We start from the raw sequence: 25,392 nt of genomic DNA, 5'->3' as shown, positions 1-25,392 counted from the left end.
ATAACAGGAGAATACCTGGACCCAGTTCAACCAGTTTCAACTGGTTCAAGCTTATTCTCACCCTCTCCCTCCTAAGTCACTTTTCCAGGAACAAGTCTTTGCTTTCTGTATGCTCATATGTAAATCTGACACTGACCTTTCTCCACACCGCATTTATCAATGCAAATCTGAACCCATTCTTAAGACCAAAGAATATCTGCAAGCCATCAAAATGGTCCAATTAGGACATAACTATCTGCACTATGGTTTTGTACTCCACTAAATAGATTGGCATCAGCTCCTTTAAGCTAGGCATGCTGAGTTAGCTGGGGTTCGTGTTAACCTTATATATGGCATCAGAACCAAAATTTGTGTATAGTGAACAAATTATCCCTTTCATGATTACATCCAGTATCAAGTCATAGAAGAGGTATGCACAACAGGGATTTTAGCCTGCTGTTGGTTTTCCTGTCATCATGCTACTTTAAGAACAATAACTTGATAAGCTATTCAGAGCCTGAGGATCCTTTGCTGGGGAGTTTTGAGTTTCAAGGTACCTTCCTCTACTGAGGCAAAGAATAATAATCAGCCATAGCCCAGGTTATCAGCTTCCTCTGTTACAGTGTTGTGTGATTTTGCTCCATGGTGATGCAGCATTGCAATGATTTATATCAAAGCAAGCAAACTTCAAGCTGAAACTGCAAAAATACAGGTAAGGTCAGTGATAGGAACTGCTAAAATGTTGCAGCTTCTCTGAAGCTGCAAAGAAGCCCACTACAAACACTACAAAGCTGAGAACGTTTCCCTGGTCTTTGATTTCTGATTTTTGAAAGGTAGTAATAGAGCCAGCAGGTAACCTAAGACAATCAGGGAATATTTTAACAGAGCTGCCATGTATCTGAATTTCACCTTTCGCTTTATGCTATTTATAAATTCCTTTCGTTCATAGAAAGACAGAAAGATGTTACAAATAAAATTAAGCTCTGTAGAGGATTATTATCCAAGGAAGTGATTATGATTGGTAGCAACTATTTACCTGCGTATAGTCATAGGCAGATATTATTAATAATGGCAGAGGTACATGATGGTAATATTAGGTGTTATTAAAAGAATAATAGGAGTGATTCAGTAGTTAGAAAATTAGCGTAGAACTATAACACAGATGTAAGAAGAAAACTTTCTTCCTTTTGTTCTGTGTTTGAAAAGTGAGACAAGTGAAACTATGAGCCAGAGCACTGTGATTGGACACAACACATCTGCACCCAGTGACCAAACTTGGCCCTAATTGCTGACACATTCTGGCACCATTCTCTGAAGATAGTTCCATGATGTAATTTTTTTTTCCAGTCTTTCTTTAATGAAACATGTTTGTCCTGATGTAATTGCAGGCATGTAAAGGGAGCTGGATGGTGTCCGTGTCTTCCAGTCTTTCTTGCATACAACCGCTGAGGTATCAAGGGCAGTGTCTCTGCACATCTCCCTGTCAGCATTCTGACTATTTGCCACGTCAAGCTCTTCTATACCTCAGTTTCCCCTTTTTAATGATTTATACTGAATCATTCTCTTTGTAGCTTAATGTTCAATTCATTGTCTTCAACCCCTCCCCCCCCCCCCCCCCCGATGTGATATTGTAGGAAGCATCTGAAGCATGGTGAAACCCCAATTCTCTCTCTTGACTGGCTGATCTGTTTCAGAGCTATCATCTGTTAGGTTTTTTTCCTCTGAAGTGATTCACTTCAAACTTCCTCTCTGAACCAGCCATCAGACATTCAAGGGGCCAAGAAGTAGAAGCAAGCTGCTTTTCTTATTCTGGTATCACTGTCTGTGTGGTGTAAAAATCAGAAAGCAGAGAGGAGTTGGGCAGTGGGGAGACCTTTGTCATGCTCCCTAAAAATCCTTCTACTAGAAAATCCTGTAAGGCTTGTATTCATTACTATACATCTTAACTAACTGAGTTTATGTTTACTGTGGATTATTTCTTATAGCGGTTCCATCACGATCAGGATTTTTTATTAGTGCTACGTAACTGAACAGATTTTATGTTAGTAATGAGCACATTAATTTTAAAAATCACTTTTTACCAACCACTCTTTTTCTTTTTGTGCATTCTCAGAAAGTCTAACCATGCCACTGTTGCCAGTTTCTATTTTTTTTCTTTTCATTCAAAGGCATAAGAGTATTTTATTGAACCAGTTAACAAAAACCCTTCTTAGGACTGCCTATTGTGATGATTGGGAACTAAGGCTCTATTGGAAAATTGAAATAAGTGTTCTGAGTTATCTAATAGTGCACGTTACTAATAGTACCCTTTTATTCTAAGATCTCATATTTACCTCTGCTCCGTTCTGTAGATGACATGCTAAATACTTCATACTGTATTTTTAAAACAAAAATGAGCATTTTTCGTACCTTTTATCCTCTATGGAGTTGTGTGTTGTGGAGGATTCCTATTAGTATGACTTTCTGGATCTTCAATACATATTGTTTTCTAAAAACTTTCAAGTAATTGGTCCTTTCAATACTATTTCAGGGCATGTTGGTTTTCAGGAAACAGGTATCACAGCAGAAGTCTTACTGGTATGTTTATTAGAATAAGTAAATGTGCTTTTACATCTCTATTTAAATTGTTCTTTGATGAGCTTGTCAGAACAGTACACACAAAGCAGCATTGGAGTACTAATGTGGTAATGGGGAAAATATCACCTTCATTCTTTCTTGGAAGATGTAGCTGCAAACAGCAGAAAAGCTGGGTGCATGGGAAGTGTTGATGGTGCTGTGACACCATGGCTGTTGGCAGCAGGGCACAGGGCTCATGGACAGATAGGTTGAGAAAATAGCAATGTTTTGGTGATTCTTCCCTTCAGGGCAGCCTACACACCAAGCAAGGATGGTGCTGTGAGGGACTGGGATGCTACTCTCTGCTGGGAGCAAGGCAGGAGTTGGTGCCACAGCTGGCAGCTGTGTGCCCCCTTGTCTCACACCACCACAAGTGCCTGGGGAGGGAAGCCGACTCCTTTGGGAGCAGCAAGCACTGGGCAGCCCATGAGCACTGGGTGGTGGGAACATATGGGGTTTTTAACTGCGCCTAATAAAAACCCAGCTGCCAGAGGCAAGCGAGAGGATGGGAATGTGATTGTTCTCTGCCTGGCCTCATTGTGAAGCTTGCTGCTGAATTCTATGTTAGCAGAGCCAAAAACAGCAGAACTAGAATTAAAATGTAGTTCTAAGGCATAATAGCATGTTTGTTTCTTTGGGGATTTTTTGTTTTGTTTGTTTGTTTTTTAATAGCACAATTAGGAAATTTGATCCTTTATGGAATACTTGGTTAAAATGAGAAGGGCATCAATATTTTATTTTCCAAATAAATACAGATTTGAATTTCATCACACAGAATCCTTGTAAAAATAATTACAAAAACAGATATTAGCTGAGCATGAACCAAACAACCCCTTGTTTACCTGAATTAGAAAAAGGATGATTAATGGAAATGAGCATGTTACATTACTCATTTGTCAAAAAAGATCAATAATGTTAAATACCCCAGGAATGTCATCAAGCTGCCCCTGCTGCTCTGCAAGTTTTATGAACAATTCTAGCAGAAAACTCTGTCTGAGGGACTGCTCCTGTACACCTATACAGCTGCCTCCCTCCTCCTGTCCCTTCTCACTTGGTGCTGATGAACAAGCCCTTCTCATAGGCAGAGAAAAAATTCAAAAATAAGGATGGCCATTTTTTATTTTTATTTTTTTTACTTCAGTTTGGTTATTTTGCAGTTCAGATAGTTTCATGAGAGCAGATACAGTTTCTGTTAGGCAAAATGTTAGCTCCAGGGATGGGGTGGAGGAGGATGGGTGAGCCCATCAGTGCTGCCTGTGCAGCCAGAGGTGGGGCGGTGGGCCCTGCTGGCCCTGCTGCCACCATGCAATGCACAACAGAGCCTGGGGAGAGGCCGGGCTGTTGAGGGATCACACTTTGCTTGTGGCAACATTCTCTCTCCTTAGCTGCTCTGTAATTATTTTTTCGTTTCTGTGCTTCTTCGCGATGCAATGCAAATTCCTGCAGGCAGCAGCACCTGCCATGGAGGACCAATTAGTGGTCACTGTGGGAAAACATGTGCTGCTGTATTGAGGTGGTGCTGAGCTGGTTCTTATTATGAGCCTTTTTCCATCAAGAGTCCTGAGATATCAGAAAATGGTGGAGCAATAAAACCTATTTAAAAACAAATGCTTAGAATTTATATTAATTAAGTAAACTCTCTGGAAAATCTTTTCAGAGTTATGTTAATGTTCAGGTTCTTTAGATGTAGCAAGGACACATTCCCTTAGTTTGCACAAAGTGGGGTACAGACTGTCATATAATCTTACTGGTTTTTCAGATTCCTCCTCTGATTCTGAGTCAATTTACCTTTCCCTTGGCTTGCTTTTTCCACCTACAAATTATGTACATTGCTATTTAAGTACCTGAGAGAGAAATTTCAAGTTTTAATTAGTGTTTGTAAAATGCTTTGGGTTACTTGGATCAAAGTGTGATTTATTATTCAGTAATGTATATTACTGCACTGTAGGTGTGCATGTGCATGATGCAAAGTGGGGTACCAGTTAATCTATTCATCTGTACTTTAATATCTGTTTATATAATATGGGTTGTTAAGGTTCATATTCTTTAATTTCCAACAAGTTTGATCAAAGATGTTTTGATTTTTCACAACCTCAGCTTTAATACATACTGCAGTGCATTTTTATTTGAAAAAGATCCTATCATATGAAGGGAAAGGATGACTAACGCTCTGAATTGGACTCTTCTGCATTTTTTAATTGAGCTTTTTGGTCCATCTGATAAAGAACACATGCATATCGCACTGGCTTAAGGGCATTCTAGGAGATGAGGTCTGAGTTCTCCATTGTGATTTTAGGACATCACGCTGGTGAAAATCCCATCAAAGCTATGATGTCAAGCTGTTGTCCAGCTCACTGGGATACTGGAGTGTGCTGGAACCCAGGACTATGCAGGCTTAGGTGTATGAGCACTCTTAACAGGATTTGCTTTCACGGATCCTTGTGTATGAGACCCAGCAGACTGGAACAAGCCAGGGATTGTATATTTACATCATCTGAGAGATAATTTGCCATCCGAGCATTCAGACTCTGAATCAATCATCTTTGTTTGCATTTTCTTGATATGAACAGATTTCTATGCAAGTTGTTTTAAGTACAGGTGACTTTCCACATGGTGAGAACATCAGACCAAGTAAGCCTGAGATTCACTCCAGTGCAAATGCACACTTCCAGAGATATCTGGAGAGCTTGAGCCAGCCGAGTGAATGTGTGCTATCACCAACAGCATCATCCAGGTCCTCTTAAACCTTAATTTCTTTCCTTCTCTGCCCCGTTCACTGTAGGTTTGTTCCCTGTGAATGGTCCTTCTGAGCCCACTTATTCATTACTGAGCAGCAAGTGAGAGAGAACAAGATGAAGAGGAACCTATGGTTTTAGCACTTAAAAGCAAAATAGGTATCAGAAATGTGTAGATTGAAAGAGCAGAGCAGGATTTCTGATGGTGGAAAAGGTAAAGGTTGCAGACAAGGAAATGCTTAGAGGAGGTCTGAAGAAGGAAAGCCGAGGGCCTGGGGAAGCTATGCAAAACCCATGTGATAGGGAAAGAGGTCCTTGGCCTCGTGTGATGCTGAGGGTGGACCAGCAGCCAAACAACAAAGTAAGAAAAGGAAAAATAACGTTAAACTGCAGGGGTGCAAATGCAGACTGTTTATAAGATGAAGGGGTGATAATATGCCAGTACAAAAGCTGTGGGGAGGCCTCAAAGACATGAGCTGGTACTTACTGGGGCTGCAGTGCAGTGATCTCCCCTCAGCAATGCTCCTATATTTTTCTGGATTCTGTGAAGTTAGTAGCAGTGCAATTATAACGACCCTGAACTGAAGTTAATTACTTTTGTTACTAGTAATCAGATCAACTGCATCATTTTGATAGAACTGAATGCATGACTGAATGCATGACCTGTATTGAAAAAAAAAAAAAAAAGAAAAAAAATTGCTGGGTGGTTTTGAACCACAAGGTTGAATTGAACTTCAGTGCAGTTTCTTGTTGAAAAATATACTATGGATGTAACTGTGTATATATTAAAACATATGTGTGTAAGTATGCAAGATGTACGACGATGTGCCCCACAACACCTTTACAGATATTTGTTTCAGTTTTGTAAAAAACACAAATGTAAGTGATTAACAGTGGTTTGAAGCAAAGCTGACTCTGATAAATTAGAAAAGGAATTCACTATGCTTTTTTAAAGCTGCATTCTTGTACAAGAAGCTAATTGATAATATTGGGGGTGTGTGTGGGGGGGGGAAATAGGAGGAACTGCTCAGGATTGTGGCCACTATGGCAAGGTCTGTTATTTTCTCTTTCCTTCCGGTCTCCAAGGTTTCACTCTCTCATGTGACCCTAAAGAGTGGACACAAAAGATACGTATTTGCTTGAAAGGCAAGAAATAATAAAATAATATGTCTTGACTTTAAGTGGTTCCACACAGCACTGGCTCTTGAGTCTGATTTTCTTGCCTGTCTACATATGGCCCTCTCTCAGTTCTTTTGCTATTGTGTTCAGTGTCACTTTTGCTGAAGGGAAGTGGCTGAAATGTCACTTTAACCAAACATCTTGAGATTTTAGAGGCAGTCCTGAACTTGAAAAGAGTCTGATTCTCATGAGAAAATCCTGCTGCTGGACAGGGAGATGTAAATCACAGCTGGCTTCCAAAATTAGCCAGAAAACAGATTTTTTGCAAAATTGTGTAGACAGCAAGGCTGGGCTCTGACAGCCTGAGGAATCCAGCTTCACCGTGACATAGGGCTGCACAGTTCATCTGCGTGCCTGCTGGAGATGTTCTGCTGGTACCAACCCAAAGGTAAAACTGCCACATGCCTTCTTCACACTTTCCTATACTGTCCTCAGCCCCTGTCAGTATTACGTAACAATTCCCATTATTATTATTCTCCCTTATTTTAAACTTCTGATTACTTTTAGTTTTCATTGCAGGTCAGGGAAATGGAAGTTTGTTGCTGAGCACTGGTGTCTGGAGGGACTGGCTGTGACTGCAAATAGCTGTACATCACGTCCATGCTGCTGCTGTTATAGTCTGAATGGGAATGGATGGTGAAGAAGACTGGATCCCTGCACCCTCCCCAGGGACCAACACCTACTTTCCCTTGGCCAAACCATGTTCAGGTTGGGTGGAGAGTACCAGATATATACACCAAAGGACAGAGTGACCACTGGCTGTATCTCTTCTTGGTCAGCTCTTCAGTTTATATTATAGCTCCTTATCTACACCTCACTTAAAGAAGTCATTACTCTTCTTTTTATCTCCTAACAATACAGACAATTTCACCTTCTGCATTTTATATGGTACTGTCAGCACCCTCTCATATTTTTGATTTCAAGAGCTTTCTCTGAACCTTTTAATTTCCAAGACTGGAAATCTTATTCAGACAATAATTCACTCTTTAAATCTCTCTGCCCATATATTCAATGCTGTAATCCAATGTATCCCATTTTTGCATCTCTTCCTAGATCTTCCTTCAGAGCCTATCTTTTTTACTTTTACTTTTCTTTTAATATGCAAAAGAATAATTTGAATGGTCTTTTCAGGTTTTGGGAGTTTTTTTCTTACTTTCAAAAGATGCAAGATAGATTTGCCATGGAATGACCTAGAGTATGATGCAAGCACGCTAATGTCGTCCGATGCCTGTGAAACCAGATATTTCCTCCTGTGTCCCATGCTACAGATGAGAAGACCAAAGGTAGGTGTCCTGTAGCTTGATGGTAATTTCCGGTGGGCACCGTTAGAGGAAAGTAGTTTCTTATTTTCTGTCAAGTCTACCCTCAAGAATGGAAAACATTTTCCATTATTTTTTAACTCACTGGCAGGATTTCTTCCCATTTACCCTTACACACATGCATGCACACATGCAGAACAAAATAACTGTGTTATGGGTCTAATGCTACTGAGGAATCAGGCACTTGTCACTCTTTTCGGACAGATTCAGTCGTGAATCTGAGTTCCTGTGATGACTGATGACTACTGCTTTAAGCCATATGCTATATTCAGAATCAATATTTTATATTTATGGCTTCCTGTATTGAATTCTTACGTTTTTACCTTTATTTTTTTTCTCAACCATTAAAGTGTTTTTATTGTGAAAAGTAGTGACCAAAATAAGGTAAAGTTTGCTCCCTATATTCTCCTTGTTAGCTTGTTCTTTTTTTCTTTTTTCTTTTAAATGGCTGACCATTTCATGTATAAGTAGAAATAGGAGCCAAAAGGGTGAATTGCCTTAAGACAAGCTGGTTATGGTGGTTTCACATATAGAACTACTTTGGTCATTCATGCAACTTCAGCTGTGGCTGGAGGTCCTTTACCTGAGGTCCCTGACATTTGCTGTTGCTGACAATAAGACTGGTAGAGCACGTCTTCTGCCAGTAACAGCTTGCAAGGATGTTTTTGCTTATTCTTAGTCTCTCGGGGCAGCTTATATGGTACTTGAATGCTCTGAGGGAAAGGTTTTGTGGGGTTTGTGTTACCCCTTCTGTAAAGCATAAACTGCATCTGTACACATCAGATATTTAGCTGGTTTTAGAATTTCACAAGATTTCCTATAAGTTTCTCCTATAAATGGCAAAGATCTTTTCAAATCTGGTGTAATTTCTGTTTATCTATTTACTTAATTTTTCCAAGTAATATATGGAAAAAAGTACATAGAGAACCTATTATTTTGCATTGAATTAAGTGGGGTCTACAAACTAGTTACTGCTTCTTTCCCTCCCCTGATTGCAATACATGTTTATATAGTAGTAGTTACTCAGATGATTTAGTTTCCTTGTCTGTTCCATTGGAGGAGGAGTGACGGTAGGAGAGGAGGAGGTAATGGCGGATTTGATCTTTAAATTGAACTTGCAGTGTAGGAAATGTTGCAATGCTTGGTTGATAGCAGAGCCTGAAGTGCAGGACAACAACTCACTCTTTGCCCCTGAAATGTTATTAGCCTTCTTTACTCCTCTTTCCAAAATAAAACACAAAATAAATAAAGCTTCCAGCATCAGTAAACTTCCTGCTGTTTGAACTGGCAGGCAGCCAACTCATTTGGATTGCTCTCCCCACTGGTATAAAACACTCATGTAAGCAGTGGAAAAAAAGAGAGCAGGCCCCTACGACTACATGTAAAAGAATGCCTCACCAATATTCTGATTTGAACAATATAGCAAGAAATCTTGGGCCCTGTGTTTAAAAACAAGCTTGCTCACAATCCTTTTATTTTCTGGTTTTGAGCATTTATCTCTTAAAACCATACAATCATTCATCAGAATAGGGAAAGGAACAAAATCCCATAGGCACCCCTTTCCTCATTTGAAGTTTTACTAGGGATTCAGGAAAACAGGGACAAAAAAAAATAAAAATAAAAAATCTGCAAATAGCTGCATTGCTTTTCCAGGAATTCAGTCTATATCAACCAGAGTGCAGTAGCACATGTGTTTGGATTCTCTGGTGAGGGCCAGTGCTCCATGCCAAATTAGCAAATTGCACATGCAGGGGTTTAAGCTCCATGGGTTCTTCTCATTCGCTTAAAGGTTTTTATTCTTGGTTAAGGAAACATCCAGATTTTGTCCTACATTCTCTAGGAATGTAAAAGACAGACCCTGCAGAAGGGCTGTTTTTGCAACAGTTATTTTCCAAATTATTATTATTATTTGGGGGGGAAGGGGAGGATTTTGATAATCCTTAACAATTAAAAATCATTTGCTGTAAGCGATGACAGCACACACGTTTTACCACAATCAACTACCTTGAGACTTGAACCCAGGTTACTGTCTGTACATTTCAGTCTGTGTTTCTGGATTTACACAGGTGAAATGTTGACCTAGAGGAATATGGAACAAACCACTACAGCTTTAAGCTGCAGAGGTTTATCAAAAAAAAAAAAAAAAGAAAAAAAAAAGGCAGAAACAAAGGCAAGCAGATGGCTAAAGATGAAGGTCACATCAGATTGAGAAGTTTGTCAAAATGTGATGACATAGGTAATCTGTAAACTGTTATTGCACCTAGCTGGAGGTGCTGAAAAACATTTTGAAATTACAAAAAACACTGGAGTCACCAGCACACAGGCAGAAATGATAGCCTGGAGTGGTTCTGCTCTATGGATGAATGCCAGATGTGGAAAGCGACATATCTGGAATTAATGATATTAAACATGCTTTTCTTTTATGCTCAATAATAACTCTATTATGATTGATACAAACCGCAGACACTTTATCTAGTACAAATGGAATCGTCTGTCATTGACTATATTAAATCATCAATTTCTGCATGATGAGGATCGTTTAGGGTAACTAATCATCTGTCTCGTTCTGAAGTCTTTAAGGCTGATCAGATAACGTTTTGAATACTGCCTGAGCAACCATGACAATCTAACCCTTCCATGTAAGGATTGAGAGGGGCCCATTATGCCGTCAAAGCCTGTGGAAATATCACAGCTCTTTCTCTACATAATACCCTGCTGTAAATAAATCACTCTCCACCGCAAACTTTATTGATCACAAGCACTTCCATGCTTGTGTCTAGTGAAGTCTCTACAGAATAAAATGCTGCTTTATATTTTGTCTTGTCAAAATATTAAACGGCTCTGTCAAGCGGAGTCAGGCTAGCAGTGATGGTGTAATTCTGCTGTAGCCCTTCTCATTCCCTCTTTCTATCTCAGCTGCCAAGCTTACAAAGCAGGATTTTTTTTTATAAACTTTCCAATTATAGTCTCGTAAGATTATGAAGCCTTAAGATAAAGTATCCTAATTTAGAGTGGTGGAGTACTGAACCACTAGACAAGAGACTGCTAGATAAAACATTTCTCACAAGGAAAAGATAACCTGGCTTATTTATATACACAACATTAATGGGCAATAGGAGATAGCCTAGAATATCTCTATTATTTTACTGAGCGAGATAGGGGAGAAATAAATATTTGAATTAATTTGAGCTCTTAGTGTTTATTATTCACAGACAAAAAAATATATCCCTTAATTTTGAGGCAAAGGTACCAAAGGAGGACACTGCCAAACTCCCAGTTAGCACAATGCTTTGCATTTTCATACTGTATTGTTAGTTTGCAGTTCTGTAAATGAGGTACGTAGTTGTAGCCAAACAAGAACATTGTCATGGTTTGAGAGGCAGAGTCTGCTGCTGCCTCTGACTTCAGCTCACGTTGTGTTTATCATCGGATGGTCTCACTTTGACACTACTTAGCCGCGCCGAGCCGAGCTCTGCCCTCTTATAACACCCTGTGAGCCTCCCGAGAGAAAACCTGGGGTCTTGCAGAACCTTGCTGAGATCAGCCTGCGCAGATTGTAAGGAGGTTTGGGGCTGTCCTTAGGCAGAAGCTGGAGCACTTTCAGGGCTGCTCTAATTTGTAATAGTATTCACCACCTCAGGATTGCAGGAGTTTAAGATCTGTCATGCATTCCCACAAGCTTCCCAGTCCAGGAAAGACAGAATAAGAGCCAAGAGTGGTGGCATAAAGCTCTAACCTGTGCTGAAAATAAAGCTGAAACACAGAAACAGGGAGCTGACAGTGACTTTCTGACTTCTGGGCTTCTCTGGGAATCAGGGAAAATCTGGTCTCAAAATCACCATGTTTTATTCTCTTCCCTATTTGATTTTCATGCAGGCAGAGTTTCTGTTCAGGAAGCATAAATGTAGAGCTCAAAGCCAACGTTATTTCTTTGGGTCTTTTTTTTTTTTTTTTTTCCCCATGGCAAATCAAAACGCATATTAGGTGAAAGAGAGAACAGCCGAGAGACCATCCACAGAGAGAGATGGGCAATTGTGAGAAGAGGTCGAGAACAGAATAGGAAAGAAGGAGCGGCAGAGCTGGAGGCCAGCGGAAGGACAGAGGCCGTGAGTAGGAGGTGGACCCACTCATCCCACACGTAAACTCTTTTCACTGAGGCAGCAGGGAGCAATCTCTCTGAAAAGCACCTACCACAAGGAAGGCCTGACTCTTCCTGTGCCTTAAAGACATGAGTGAAACAGAGATATTCAGTCTCGAAACAAAAGCAGGCAAAGTGAAGTTGGGAATATGACGGGCGTTTGACTGCAAAGGCTCATGAGCAGGAGAGTGCTGGCTGCCCCCTTGAGTGAGAGCTGCACCATCAAGTCGCCCAAGCTGCACATAGTTACTCAAAAGAGTTCCTTCAGGTGATTATGATCAGAGAAATCTAACTTGAAATTGATCTTTGTCAATCAGTATCCCAATAACATTATATAGCTTTGGGCAAAATCTGAGTCAACTCACTCTGCAAGAATCCTGAAATGTGCTAAAGTAATCCCATCCTCCTCGCTGGATGTAGGCTCTTTCTGCATTACAAATTGCTCCCACCTGGAAGGGACTAAACATTTTGTTTTGAGATTTCAAGAACTTTACTTCTTCTTTTCCTTTTTTATTACAAAAACTTTTGTTCAAATGGGAAAAATCTGGATCTGTTATGAGACTCCTTGAGTAAGATAAACAACTATTTTACTTAAAATATGCTTCCATGAAATAGTTTGCTGTATGTTTGTAGTTTGCTGCCTGTTAGCTTCTGCAGTTTTTGTGTGCCTGGCAGGTAATGGGAGAAGAGGTAGGAGGAGGAAGGGAGAGGGAAAACAGGTCACCCAAGTGGTGTCATTTGGTTGAAAGCTCCAGACTGGGAAAAATTTTGCATACTAACATCTGAAACAGGTGATTCTGGGCTCATTTTGTGACCATAAGTTGCTGTGTCGGACCTTGTGCTCCTGAGCCTTCTCAGATGTGTAGCCAGGAGGGATCTGGCTGTGTGTGATTTTTTTTTTCTACATCTTTCAGCAAAATCAGAGGTTCTAATGCAAAAGGCATCAGGGATAGCATAGGGAATTGTGACACTCCCTGTAGGACTTTTCCATAAACCAATAAATGGATTACACTGATCTTTTTAGTTTTTTCATCTGTGACCACTAAAATGTGGATAAAATCTTCATTTTAATATTTCATAATGATCTTCATTTAATCAGCAATCCAAGCATAATTTATTGGATATCTCTTAGACTATTGTGAATGAAGATTTCATTTGCTAGTTACTAAGGGCTGGGAATATGTACATAGCTAAGTAAAGAAACTGAAATTCACATTAATGGAGTGCAGAAATCTGGAGCTGTAAACAGAGAGGGGAAATGCAAGTAGCAACAGTGGATAAAAGCAAGGGTATTGCTCCACATTTAATGGCTGACTGTTTTAAGGTCCCCAGTCATCTCCCCTGGTCAATCATTAACTGCTAGGAAATGTCCTCCCATTAGCTGTTATTGCTTAACAACAAGTTAATAATACATGTTTAACCATATTCATTGTTTTTTTTAACTGCCCCATAACTGGTAAGAGCACATGAACAAATGAGAGTTATATCTGCATAGCTGAGACCCACAGTAGAGGGATGCAGGTATTCCGTCTCCACTGGAGCAGCTGTGCTGTGCACCTGCCTGTGGGTCTTCACCGTGCTCCTTCATGGCTGTGATGTGCTTTGTTAGAGGTGGCTGCTGAAGTGTTTGCAACCAGGCAGAAACAGCAATAGCCTGTGTTTGGAAGCCTGAGGATGGCAGATTATAGGGAAAATGATTATATAAACTTACATTTCATTATTTACAGTGTTGTTTTCTAATGCTTTACAAGTAAATGCCCACACCATTCCTTTTCAGTTTTTCTTCCCCCCCCCACCCCTCCTCATTATTTTTCAATTTTTTTTTTCTCTCTCCTCTCCTCTCGCTCTCCTTCCTCTCCTCTCCTCTTCCTCTCCTCTCCTCTCCTTCCTCTCCTCTCCTCGTCTCTCCTCTCCTCTCCTCTCCTCTCCTCTCCTCTCCTTCTCTCTCCTCTCCTCTCCTCTCCCTCTCCTCTCCTTCTCACCTCCCTTTTTTACCCTTTTTTTTTCTTTTCCTTTTCTTCTTCTTCCCCCTCCCCCCCCCCCCCATTTTTCTCCTTCTCTATTTCCTCTCTCCGCAGCCCCGCCCTCCCCTTTTTTTTTTAACTCTATACTTTCAGTTGGTCTATATCGCCTCTTAAGAAATAGTTTAAGTTCAGAAAATGAACACTAGAACTACTGGCTTAAGAATTAATTTTCCTTTCCTACAGGAAAAACAGAAATGCACAGTACAGGCTGACTTGTGGGGAATGTGACCACCAGTGTGCAGGTCTGTCCTAACAGCATCTCTATGTCTCACATTGACTCCAAAGACCCGTTGGCAGAATTTGGCCTGTTATCTGAGGAAGGGCAAGTAGACAGCTTATTGCAGTTAGATCCTCAAAAACAGATCCACAATTATCAAATAACGGAATCTGTTAGTTCTGCTGCCTTCAGTGAAATAACAGATCTCCATGGAAATAGGATTACAGGAGTAACCATATTAGATTAAGCCTCATCTGGCTCAATTTCCTGTCTCTGACAGTAGTCAATACTTTAGAGGAAAGTGGCAGAAGCAGAGTATTAAGTGTACTTTTTCTTTTTTTTCTCTAAGTGCATAGAATCTAGCTTTAAAATCTTCTTGCTATTCTTCAACTCCTTGCTTCTTTCTTTCACTTTCCTCTTGCTTGTCTTGGTCTTTTGTCTCTTAAAGTGGTGCTTTCTGAATTTTGGGCTTAATTAGGAGAGTTGTTGAAAGTATGAACTGTGTCTGAATCACACAGGATTAGTAAGTGCTGTCAGGAATGCAAAAAGTCAGTGCAGTGAATTTCTTGAGGTTTAAGACTTGTCTGCTCAGTTGGTGTTTTTAGAGCGCTTGTCTGGCTCCAGTGCCAACACACAAACAGAACTGCTAGTTTGAATTTGTAGAATAGCAGTTCATTACGTCTCAGAGAAACATCATCTACTGCGCTTACATTGCAACCTCACTGACCAGCAGTCGAATACCCAACACCAATACAATATGTACATACTGGGAGCTGTAGTACAACTTACATGCCAAGCAACATACTGATTAATTGTACGCAGCAGGACATCTTAGATGTTGCCAAAAGATGTTGTTGGAGTAGCTAAGAAGTAGTAACTTGAAGAGTTAGTGACAAATTAGCATTACCTTGTGAGTTCAAACTAAGGAGAAAGGGCAACCCCTTATGGATTTTGCTTTGTTCTTCTTAAATAAAACCTCTGGATCTAGCATTGTAAAGTTTTTTCTTATCAGTGTACAAGTTTCTTTTTTGACAAATAATAATTTAATGCCATTTGTAGCTAATGTTTTAAAGATAAGTCATTAAAAAAAACAAATTTTGATTCCACAGGTTTCCATGGACTTACCGGGATTATAATGAATTAAAACACAATAAAAATAACCTGATTAAGGTTATTAAGAGGTTATATCATCCTTAAGCCATACAAAGGCTCATGAATAAAGGAGTGGCTGTCAGCGGAGAGGTCTGTAGTATGATTAAAATTGTGGAAAAAAAACAAAAATACTTTCCCATCTGGAAGGGTAAGATGATGAAGATTTACTGTCAAAGAATGTTCTGAAAAGTCCTTTTCTTCCATGCAGCTCAGGCTGGAGAACATCCAATTCACTTTTTCATATCCAACTATGAATGAAGCAGAAAGTACTATGATTTTTTCTGTAGTTTGGATATTAGCAAGTGTTTGTTATGAAGGACAGCAGCACATCGTGATATTAGCAAACTCAGGGGAAAAAAAAATAAAAGGTGGGTATGTCTCTTAGATTTTTCTAGGTTTACTTTATCTCACTGAAGCAATGGAAAATCAGTGTGAAAAGCCACTAACCCAACCATCATTCTGCTGTGCACAGAGAACCAGCATCCCTTAGCAAGCCTTATAGTATCGCATCCCTTTATTAAAGCTGGTCAGATAAACTAACAACTATGTCACTCCTGCAGCAAGTTTCAGGAGGCCACAACTCCATGAACCTGAAAGTTTGACTGCTGACAAGAAGTTGCTTGAAGTGGAAGTGTTACAAAGAAGCCACCTTCCCCACAGCATTACTGCCCTGGCTTCTGTCCCCATCTGCTCAGCGGTGCTGTGGGGCAGGCGTGCCAGCAGGCTCTGAGCAGCAGGTCCCGTGTGCTGCTGAGCTTCTCATCAAACGCCCTGTGCTGCATGGATGCCTTCCTCCAGGTACTGCACGCTACAGACAGCACTGGCTGTGAGTCTGACAGGCGTGTACTTGCCTACGATTGTAATGAAGATGCAACTGAAGATGCAGACATCATGCATTCTCTTAGGGGAGTTTTTTCTTTAGATTTCAGATTCTAACTACTTTCTTCTGTGGCTGATCAATGTTGTAGCAATTCACCCTCCCAATTTTTTATACCTGTGGCTAGCAATGTTGGCTGAAGTAGAAATGAGAGCAAAGCCCACGTGCATCTTCCTACAAACTTGCGGCACTTGTCCCAGCATTCTGACTGTTCGTTTGACTGCAATACTAGATTGTATTTCAAAATATTTTTGATGTTGCTTTTGATATACACTTCTAAATGGATTATAATCTGTATAATCACAGTAGTGTGAGATGCAGAAGAGGAGATTGGGAAGCTACTGTAGGATAAAGGACTACAGGTGGATCTGACTTAAAAGCAGTATCTTATACCTTATGCATTGTAGGTAAATCATTCATAATTGTGCTTGGCCAGCTTTGCAACTTCTCATCTGAAGGCTGAAGGAGAGAAATTACTGACTCCTGCAGTGTCTTTTTTTTTTTCTTTTTTTTTTCTTTTTCTTCTTTTCCTCCCCCCCCCCCCCCCCCCTTTCAGTCTTCTATATATTCTATTGGAATTAAGCATTTTCCTGCACTCCCAGAATTACCCTCTCAGTAAACTCAACTCATAACTTATTTACCTGACCTTGGTTCTGGCATTGCCAGCACATTCAGTGTAATTGCAGTGCTTTATACTGTTTATTACAACGTTGTCCACTTTCATCTACTGAGGGTGGCATCCAGGAGTGCTACATTTACGCTTTAAACATAGACACCAGAAAGACTCAGAAATGCTAAAGATAAGAGTATGCTTTGTTACAAGCATGGCAGCAGCAAGCTACAAAACTTCTTCATCTTTGGCCCTCAATAGTGGCATGCTGCTGCAGCTAAAGAAAAGGCTTTGCAAGAGTAGGGAGCTGTGATGCTCCAGCTGTGCCCCTGCAACTAAGTTATTTACAGCTGAGATGACTCATCCTCTTGGTTTTTCCTCATTTTAGCAATAATGGCAGATAGCTGCTTTCGAGGCACCACAACTGACTGTTGTAGACTGACTACATAATACTTTTAGCAGCATTATTCACAGGAATTACTAACTTCAGCCATGAAGCTGTGCAGTCGATTGCAGAACTCTGTTATCTCACATAATAAATTAGCTTTATTAAACCAAGCCTTGAATTAACTGTCTCATTTGAAACTCGGGCTTTCAGGTCATATTTTTTTTACAAATTAACCTGAAAACACTGATGGCACAAGTAATGTTGAGAATAATGTATGTTTCCCTTGCTATGGGGTAGATCTTCAGCTTATTTGAACGTGCCTATGAGGGATGTGGGCAGAGAAGTAAAGCAGAATTTCTTGTGCCCAATGCTGTGCCTAGTGCCCATATACAATGGGAATGCTGGGTGTGTGCAGGGAGAGGGAGGCACTCTCTTGAGAAGTATCCCACACTGTTAGTCTCTTCCTCTCTCCTCAGCTGGGTACAGGGTGTGGGCCTCCTTGATCCTCAGTGCCTTTGAAGTGATGCAAATCTTGAGTGTAACTAAGCTGACTATTTTTTTCTTCCAGCTGGCAGTTTGAACACTTCAGTCCAGCTAGATCTGCAGAAGTGAATGAAGGTGGAGACTTGTGCATTTCCGAAGCTGCTGTTTCTAGGTGGTCTTCAGGCTCATATAGCCAGCAATGAACATTCCTGGTAGGTGTTGGATTAGAGAGCTTTGTTTTGCAAAAGAAACAAACAAAAGTACTTTTTATCTCGTCTTAGAGTAACATTAAAAACCCTTCACTTGCAGCCTAGCTAATATGTGTCACACCATTGTACTTCCTGCTAAGAATATTTAAAATCTGGATGGGCTCAGCACTTCTACTCACTCATTTAGGCATGAACTCAGAAAAAAAAAAAAAAAAAAAAAGCTGAAAGGTTTTTCTTAGCATGATACCAAAACTGGGAAAGGTATTTAAAAAAAAAGTGTCTGAGATGTTCCTGGAAATACATAATGTCCCAGTAATGCAGCCATTGTCAACAAAGTAGCAAGGACTGAGGCTGTTTTCTAAGGCTTTAGGAACGTTCCTGGAAATGCCAACTCACTATGGCTAAATTAAAATTAGCACTGGAATGATAACGTAGTGATTTTAGTGTTATATAATAGTGACATTAACAGCATGACAGAAAGTGACACGGTGACACAAAGAAAGCCCAGAATGTGCTATGTTAACCAAGCAATGTATTTTAACTGAACTTCTGAAATATATATATATATATGTACACATATTTATTTATTTATTTAAATGCTGCCATGAAATAATAGCCACGGGAGGAGAATACATGAAGTGATTAGAAGCTGTTTAAATAAAACTATGAAAACTATGGAAAACTATGAAAAGACATTGCAAACCTACAGAAAGTTATTAAGTGTCTATACATGTGGGTGGATTTCCAGACTTCATGGCAAGGTTTGACACTGGCTTCTTTTCTCCTGTATTTTAGTTAAGCAAAATGCATATGATATTTATAAGAAAAAGACAGTGAAGGAAACTCAGATATTTCAGAAAATTCACTATAAAAAAAAAAAAACAGTACAGAAACTTCATGTGAATTTAACACATTCTGTTGAATAGTCAGGATAACAGTTTAGTTTTGACAAATCTAACATAAGGAATAATTTGTGCTACCCAAATTCAGTGCTGTTGTCACTCAAGATAAGACCTATGCCGTATACTAGATGGTTCTATGAAGCATTTTACTATGTATGGAGTTAAAAGAAAGCATGCTTAGGATGCAATAGGAATGGAAAAGAAACAACAGCAAAAATCTTAGAATGTCATTAAGTACATCAGCAATATGCTCTGACCTCGTTGTGTACTACATTCAGTTCTGGTTATCCTGTCCCAAAGAGAATGCAGCTGAAACAGATGAAGCATAGAGATGAAATAGAAATAATTAGAAGTATCAAAACCCTTCATTTCAAGGCAGATTGAAAGTTTTAAATTATTTTTTGAGTCAGTAGATGACTTATGGGCTGCTAGTGATAATGGTTAGTTAAGAGAAGTTAAACACTGCAGAAGACCTTATTTATTTAGAAAGATGACAAGCTAAGAAGGACTGCAATGAAATTAGACATTATTACCATTTATAATTCTCCTCTGGAACTCTTTGCAACTTGGTGGCCAAGATTTCAACTGCTTGCAGAGGCAGTCAGATGTGGATGTAGGTAAATGCACCATTTATGTCACAAGATGTAGAATTTAAAAGATTTTTGAAAAGTTATAGATTAACCTGAGTGTGAACATCAGGCAAGCTGTAAATAAGAGAGTTGGAAAAAAAACCTTTCCTATGGACAGGTTATTTCATAAATGCTTACTACAGGGTTTCTGATGCCTCTTCCTGAAGCATATCTAGTATAGACCACTGTCAGAGATATATCTGAGAAGATGGACCACTGCTCTGAACCAGTGTGTCAATTCCTATGTTGAATCAATGATATAGAGATGAAAAGTTCGATATCCCATTATCAGTCTCTTGAACCATCCAATTCTCCTCCTCTTCACCATTCAGCTATTGATTAAATTAAATGCACTAAGGTAAACAGAGACAGGAAAAAAAAAAAATTCCTGATCTTAGCACAGCTCTTTGTCTATGTAGCCTGCAGTATAAGGAGATGGTAACCCCAAACTACTGAACAGTGTGTAAGCTAGGATTATTCACATCTCATCCATACAAAGGTGCAGCTATTTGGTTATTATTTTTAATGCCATTTAACTTTTTATTATTTTTAGTTCTATGAGTATGCATTTGCTGCTCATTACATGCTGCAGTTCTGGGGCAAAGCTAGGTACAAAGAGCCTGTGAAGGACAAGCCTCTACCATTCATCTGCACATATGTACCATGCTGAATTCTGTATGTTGCGGAAAGATTCTCTGTAGATTCACCAATCTGAAGAAATAATGAGCTTAAAGCAGTGGAACCTCTGAAAACTGTTGACAGTTAGATAATGATGGATATGCTACAGAATCCAGAGATCTTGGTGCTGGAGGATGAATGATGCATATAATGAAAAGAAGGCTAAAGCTGATCACCTTCCCTGTTAGTATCAACACGTAAAATGCAATTCAGTGTGATGATGGTGGTGGTGCATTGCATAATAAATTATGTGTCTGGATCATAAAGGCAATTTTTTATGATAGAAAAGTTTAATAGAAAATATATGTAAATGAGCATAACTTGCCAATTGATGCTTTTTGACCAGAATGTTATAGGAGAAAATAATTTCTTCTCTAGCAAATTTGCAAGTAGAGCTGAAAAATGTGGCTGAGTTCTACATTCCGATTTTGCTCACATTCTCAGACATGGAGGGATAATAGATTAGTTAAAAGCTGTATTTTATTACTGTAAAACTGCTTAGCATTGTGCAGAAATTTTGGAACTGTTATGAGTGGTGGAGAGGAAAATGTGTAAGTTGTTGATTAACAGATTATGAGATGGCCAGCTCCTGGTCTTCAGTTCCCAGAGGTTTTCATGGGCTCATGATTGGGCCTAGGGGGTTAGGAATATAACTTATCCCAGCAGAGAAACACCCAAGAAAATCCAATTGGGAAAATAACAGGAGAAAAACAAACAAACAAACAAACAAAAAACTGGACAGTAACATAGTACTAAGATGACCCCCCCTTGTAATTCCCACAGTTTTCAAGGTTCTATGTGGTAGATGCAGCCAGGATACATAAGCCATTTAATTAAGATGAGAGGTAACAGCTTTAAGTCACGCCAGAGAGGTTCAGGTTGGATATCAAGAAAAATTTCCTCTCAGTAAGAGTGGCAAGATTTTGGAAGAGGCTGCCCAAGGAGGTGGTGGAGTCCCCTTCTGTGGAGGTTTTGAAGAAAAGAGTAAATGTGGCAGTTGGGGATGTGGCTAGTAGTCATAATGGTGATGGGCTGATGAGTGGACTAGATAATCTTAGACATCTTTTCCAATCTAATGATACTAGGATTCTATGATTATACTAGGGGACAAAGCTTAGATGAAAAATGAAAAAGTGAAAAACCCAGTGAGATAGCATGTAGTCAAACAAGCAGCTTGATCCTCAGGATATGGATATACTTTGAAACTGATTTCTTCACTGAGTATTCTTATTTTTGTCTATCCAAAAACATTCTCATTAGGACTGTTTGTATTGAGGTGGGCTCTCGGGGATCTACTGTACTTTGTATGAACAAGGTGTCATTGAAACATCTTGTTCATACCATGAACAAAAATTGTCTTTCTTTACCTAGTTATATTTACAAATGTAACGAGGGTGGAATTTGCACATGACAGCGGAGGATTTTTTCCATGCTGTTGGCCACAGATTCAGCAAACCGTGAGTGTTTTTCATTTTTTTTTTCCTTTTCATTGTTGTTTTTGTGGTTGTTGTTGTCTAACAGTATTTGCAAATACCGTTTGCACTTTTTAAAAATGGCAAAAAGTACCTGTGAGGAAGTTTTAGTAAAGAAGTATTTTTCCATGTACTGTTGTCTGTAATAGAGCTGTGCAGACAATTCCAGCAAAAAATTATTGTTGAAAAAAATAGGGCGGGTTTTTGGTTTTCTTTTTTTTGAGCCTTTGTTTTACTACAGAAAAGCAAAATTCAATGAAATTTTCTCAAAAAATTTCTAAATAGAATTTACGCATCAGATACAGCCAAAATACTGATAAAAAAATACCAAATTGACATTTTGAAACATAGCAGCTTGAATCAATGTTTTGTTTTGACATTTTGATGCAAAATGTAGATATTTTTGTGTGACATTTCCAAAGCAAGTTGGGATTTTTTTTGGTAACTGTCCTATGGAAATGTTTAATGATTTGACAAGCAAATGTCAAACTGTTAGAATTCCCATGCAACATAAATCCTGTTTGCTGATCAGCTCTTGTTCATGCCCCCTGAAAAGGAATTAAGCCTATCAATGTAATAGAAATCCATATTCCTACACAAGAAGTTCCAGTTCAAATTTGAGTTGTAGCAGTCTCACATAATTATTCTTTTTTGGCAAATTCTTTTAAGAAGCAGTGGGTGTAATGTTTTGTCACATGGAGCTTCTTTTGAGGAAACATCAAATTAGACAGAAAAGGCGTAAAGCTCATTTCAAGGGGAATCTAGTAACTTATTTTATTATCTGAATCCAGAAGCAATTTTTTATTTTGTCAAATTCCGTGCCGCCCTCATCTGTACATAAGAAAAAAAAAATAGTCTAAAATAATCTTTCACTGTCTTAGTGTACAGCAGCATTCACAAATGGTTAATGAATAGATGTCCCAGATGTGGAAGTTGCACAATGCTCACTTTGGCTGATAGCAGACTTTAATTTAACCTGTTACTAAATACCAAAGCCAGACCACTAGTTTTATAGAACTGCATATGTACTATATATTTAAAAGGCTGGAACCACAGCAGAATATTTTTGCAGACAAGATGGATCGTCCATCTGAAAACGCTCTAAATGCTCTACCTAAGAAGACTTGGTAGGAAAGCCAGATACAGTCTCCAAGAATGGGATCAGAGCAGAGCCTGCCTTTAAGGCTGATATCTGCCAGTGTTCAATAAGGAATTTGAATTTTGGTTTGACAATGATGAGGACACATGAGGAACTGGATTCTAAATCCCCAGTTCTGAAAATATGCACTAGCAAAACTGCCTCCAGAAGGCATTTGGTGGTCTCATTTCAGTCAATCAAATACAAATTTCTGGGTTTCAACCTGCTGCTGCTTTACAGTTACTTAAATTCATATAAATGAATGGAAAAAAAATAAAATAGTGCAAATATGAGTTTACCTTTGGCAGAGAGAAGCAAGAGTAAGGCCACTTTTGCCATGTTTTATTTTCATATATTCCCACCAGAGCTTGAATTCTTATTCATGCCACAATACACTTTATAAAAAATATAAGAACCAACACAAGTGAACCTCAAACCCGCTAGAAATCTGCCGGCAACAGGGAAAGCAGTATTAGCTGTTCTCTGCTGAAATGGTTAATAACAAAAGGAAAAAAAGAAAATGAGACCCTTTATTCTAGAGAGCACACATTTATGCAAAGAGGATGTTTAGCTGGGGGTGAAGAGATGAGGACTTGGCTAGTTATGAACTTGTAGAATAATCATGGGAAAAATGATGAAGTGTTCATAGTGGTATAGTAATGACATACGTAAAGCAAATGTGTTATGATTAGATCAAATTACAAAGAGAAATGAGTAAATGTTGAGAACAATGCTGTGTTCAATGTGTAAACAACACATCTCTCCTTGGCCAGGGTTGTTATATGCAAGCAAGAGTTAAAAATACAAGAGCAGTTTTTAGAGGCAACCTCATGACTGGCAATCAGTGCTAATAAGATTCTTTTCCTCTTGCAAGATTCACAGAAAGCCCTCAATCCATGCCGAGCACATTCAAAGGCAAGGGACTAAGCGCTCCCCTTACAGGTTCATTATCATTCGCAGGTTATCCCAAGCCAAGTGAATCAGGAAAGCAAATGAATTAGTGAGAATTAAGGAGCCTCTGTGGTCTGAACCCTCTCCAAATCTCAGCTAAGATGAAAGGTAGACGCTGATGTCTTGTGTCCCAAGGTTTTCAGAATTGGAGCCCCAGTGCCGAGCCGCTTCCTCCAGAGCCTTACAGAAATGTGAAGGCAGTTAATGTTGCCTAACGTCTCCTGACCGTGGGTTCAGCCATGTGGGAAAAGTTTTACGAGGCTGCAAAAACCAAACCCCCTTTCACTCACAATTAATTACAGGAGAGTTGCTATAGCACCTCGCTGTCAATGAGTCCAGTACAAGCTCACTTCCTTCTCATCTCGCTCAGTATTAATCAAAGATGCTGGGGTAATGTCTTACTACATAATGATATCAAATAGGATAGTTAAAAGGCAAATCTATAGCAGATCGAACCTGCAACTGCGTACTAGTTTACTGCAAGCAGTATCTTAGAGGATGCAATTTGCACATGACACAGATCAGGATCTCCCATGTTTGCCTCACCTATTTTGATTTGTGTGCAGTGAGTCAGTAACTGGCAATTTTTTAATCATATACTTAGTTGTAGTTGTTATGATATGATGATCTCAGGGAAGTGATGAACTTAAAGTACAGCATGTTGGAGGGATTTCAAAGGGAAGCAGTTTGTTTTCATTAAATACTTGTTACTGCTAATTATATTTGATCACTGTAAAGAATACAGTTTAATTAAAGAAGCATGCTGTCTAGAAAAAATATTTGATTTCCAAAGGATAACAGTGTATCTTTGCATCTGTGAGTAGGGAGGGAAATATCAATTGAAATGGTGTAGATATAGTTGTATGTGTGCCTGTGTGTGCAGGCATATAAATAAAACAGTATTGGTTTGGGGTGAATAGAGGCTTAATAGGAAAAATATCTGTTCGAAAGGATTTTTGTAATTCTGATAATGGAATTAGGCTAAAATAATAAGCTCGTATCACATCAGATGCTATCTTTATGTGTTTTTCAAATTATTTAACAGAAGTAATTATCTACATTAAAATAACATTTGGCAAATGACATTATCCAGTGTTTTCACAGCCTGAGTTTGTATCAACATTTTCATCAGATATGTTTCTCTGTGAAGATTTTTAATGTCATCCATTACATGAATGTGAAGAGTTCAGTATGAATTTGCATGTTTTTCTTAATAATATAGAGGTTTAATTTATTTTATTTTTTTTTCATTGCAAATGATATTTTTTCCAGGCTAGTAGGAAGGAAATTAATATAAAATGAAGGCTGGTAACTCTGCACTTGCAGTTGAAGTCTTGAATTCGTGTGTCAGTATATTGTGATTGTTCCTTTAAACAATCGTGTTGGAAAATTTTCTAGTTTTTACTTCCCCTCTTCATATAATTCCTGACTCATGACCTGCTATCTACCAGTCAGGCTTGATGTGCACGGCTGTATCTCATTTATAATAATCACAATCTTTAAAGAGAGATCGATTAAAATATTATGGTTCTTTTAAAATCAGAATGCATATCAAACGAAGCCTCGCTTATGAAATAAAGAAAAAGCTCAGCCTTTTGCAGAGTCTTCTCGGTGTGAATAAGATGTTGTAAAAATCTCTTAATATTCAAAGACAGTTAATCATTAAAGAGGCAAATATGTTAATAAGTTTTTATCA

The 25,392-nt window shown here is 39.0% G+C and overlaps 1 long non-coding RNA gene across 1 annotated transcript in view; it reads left to right on the top strand.

The window, feature by feature from the left end:
* The first annotated feature begins 1,645 nt into the window (after window positions 1-1,645).
* The window catches only part of LOC107317017, a 74,074-nt gene continuing 50,327 nt past the window's right edge, over window positions 1,646-25,392 (top strand). The window contains exons 1-7 of the long non-coding RNA XR_004307992.1: window positions 1,646-7,283; window positions 7,641-7,792; window positions 11,813-12,234; window positions 14,174-14,232; window positions 15,317-16,157; window positions 17,803-17,929; window positions 21,507-21,592. This is a non-coding gene — a long non-coding RNA (uncharacterized LOC107317017). The remainder of the gene's footprint in view (window positions 7,284-7,640; window positions 7,793-11,812; window positions 12,235-14,173; window positions 14,233-15,316; window positions 16,158-17,802; window positions 17,930-21,506; window positions 21,593-25,392) is intronic.

The sequence above is a fragment of the Coturnix japonica genome, chromosome 7 (genome assembly GCF_001577835.2).
Source record: "Coturnix japonica isolate 7356 chromosome 7, Coturnix japonica 2.1, whole genome shotgun sequence".
NCBI lineage: Eukaryota > Metazoa > Chordata > Aves > Galliformes > Phasianidae > Coturnix > Coturnix japonica.
This window is presented reverse-complemented; position numbering and strand designations above follow the sequence as displayed.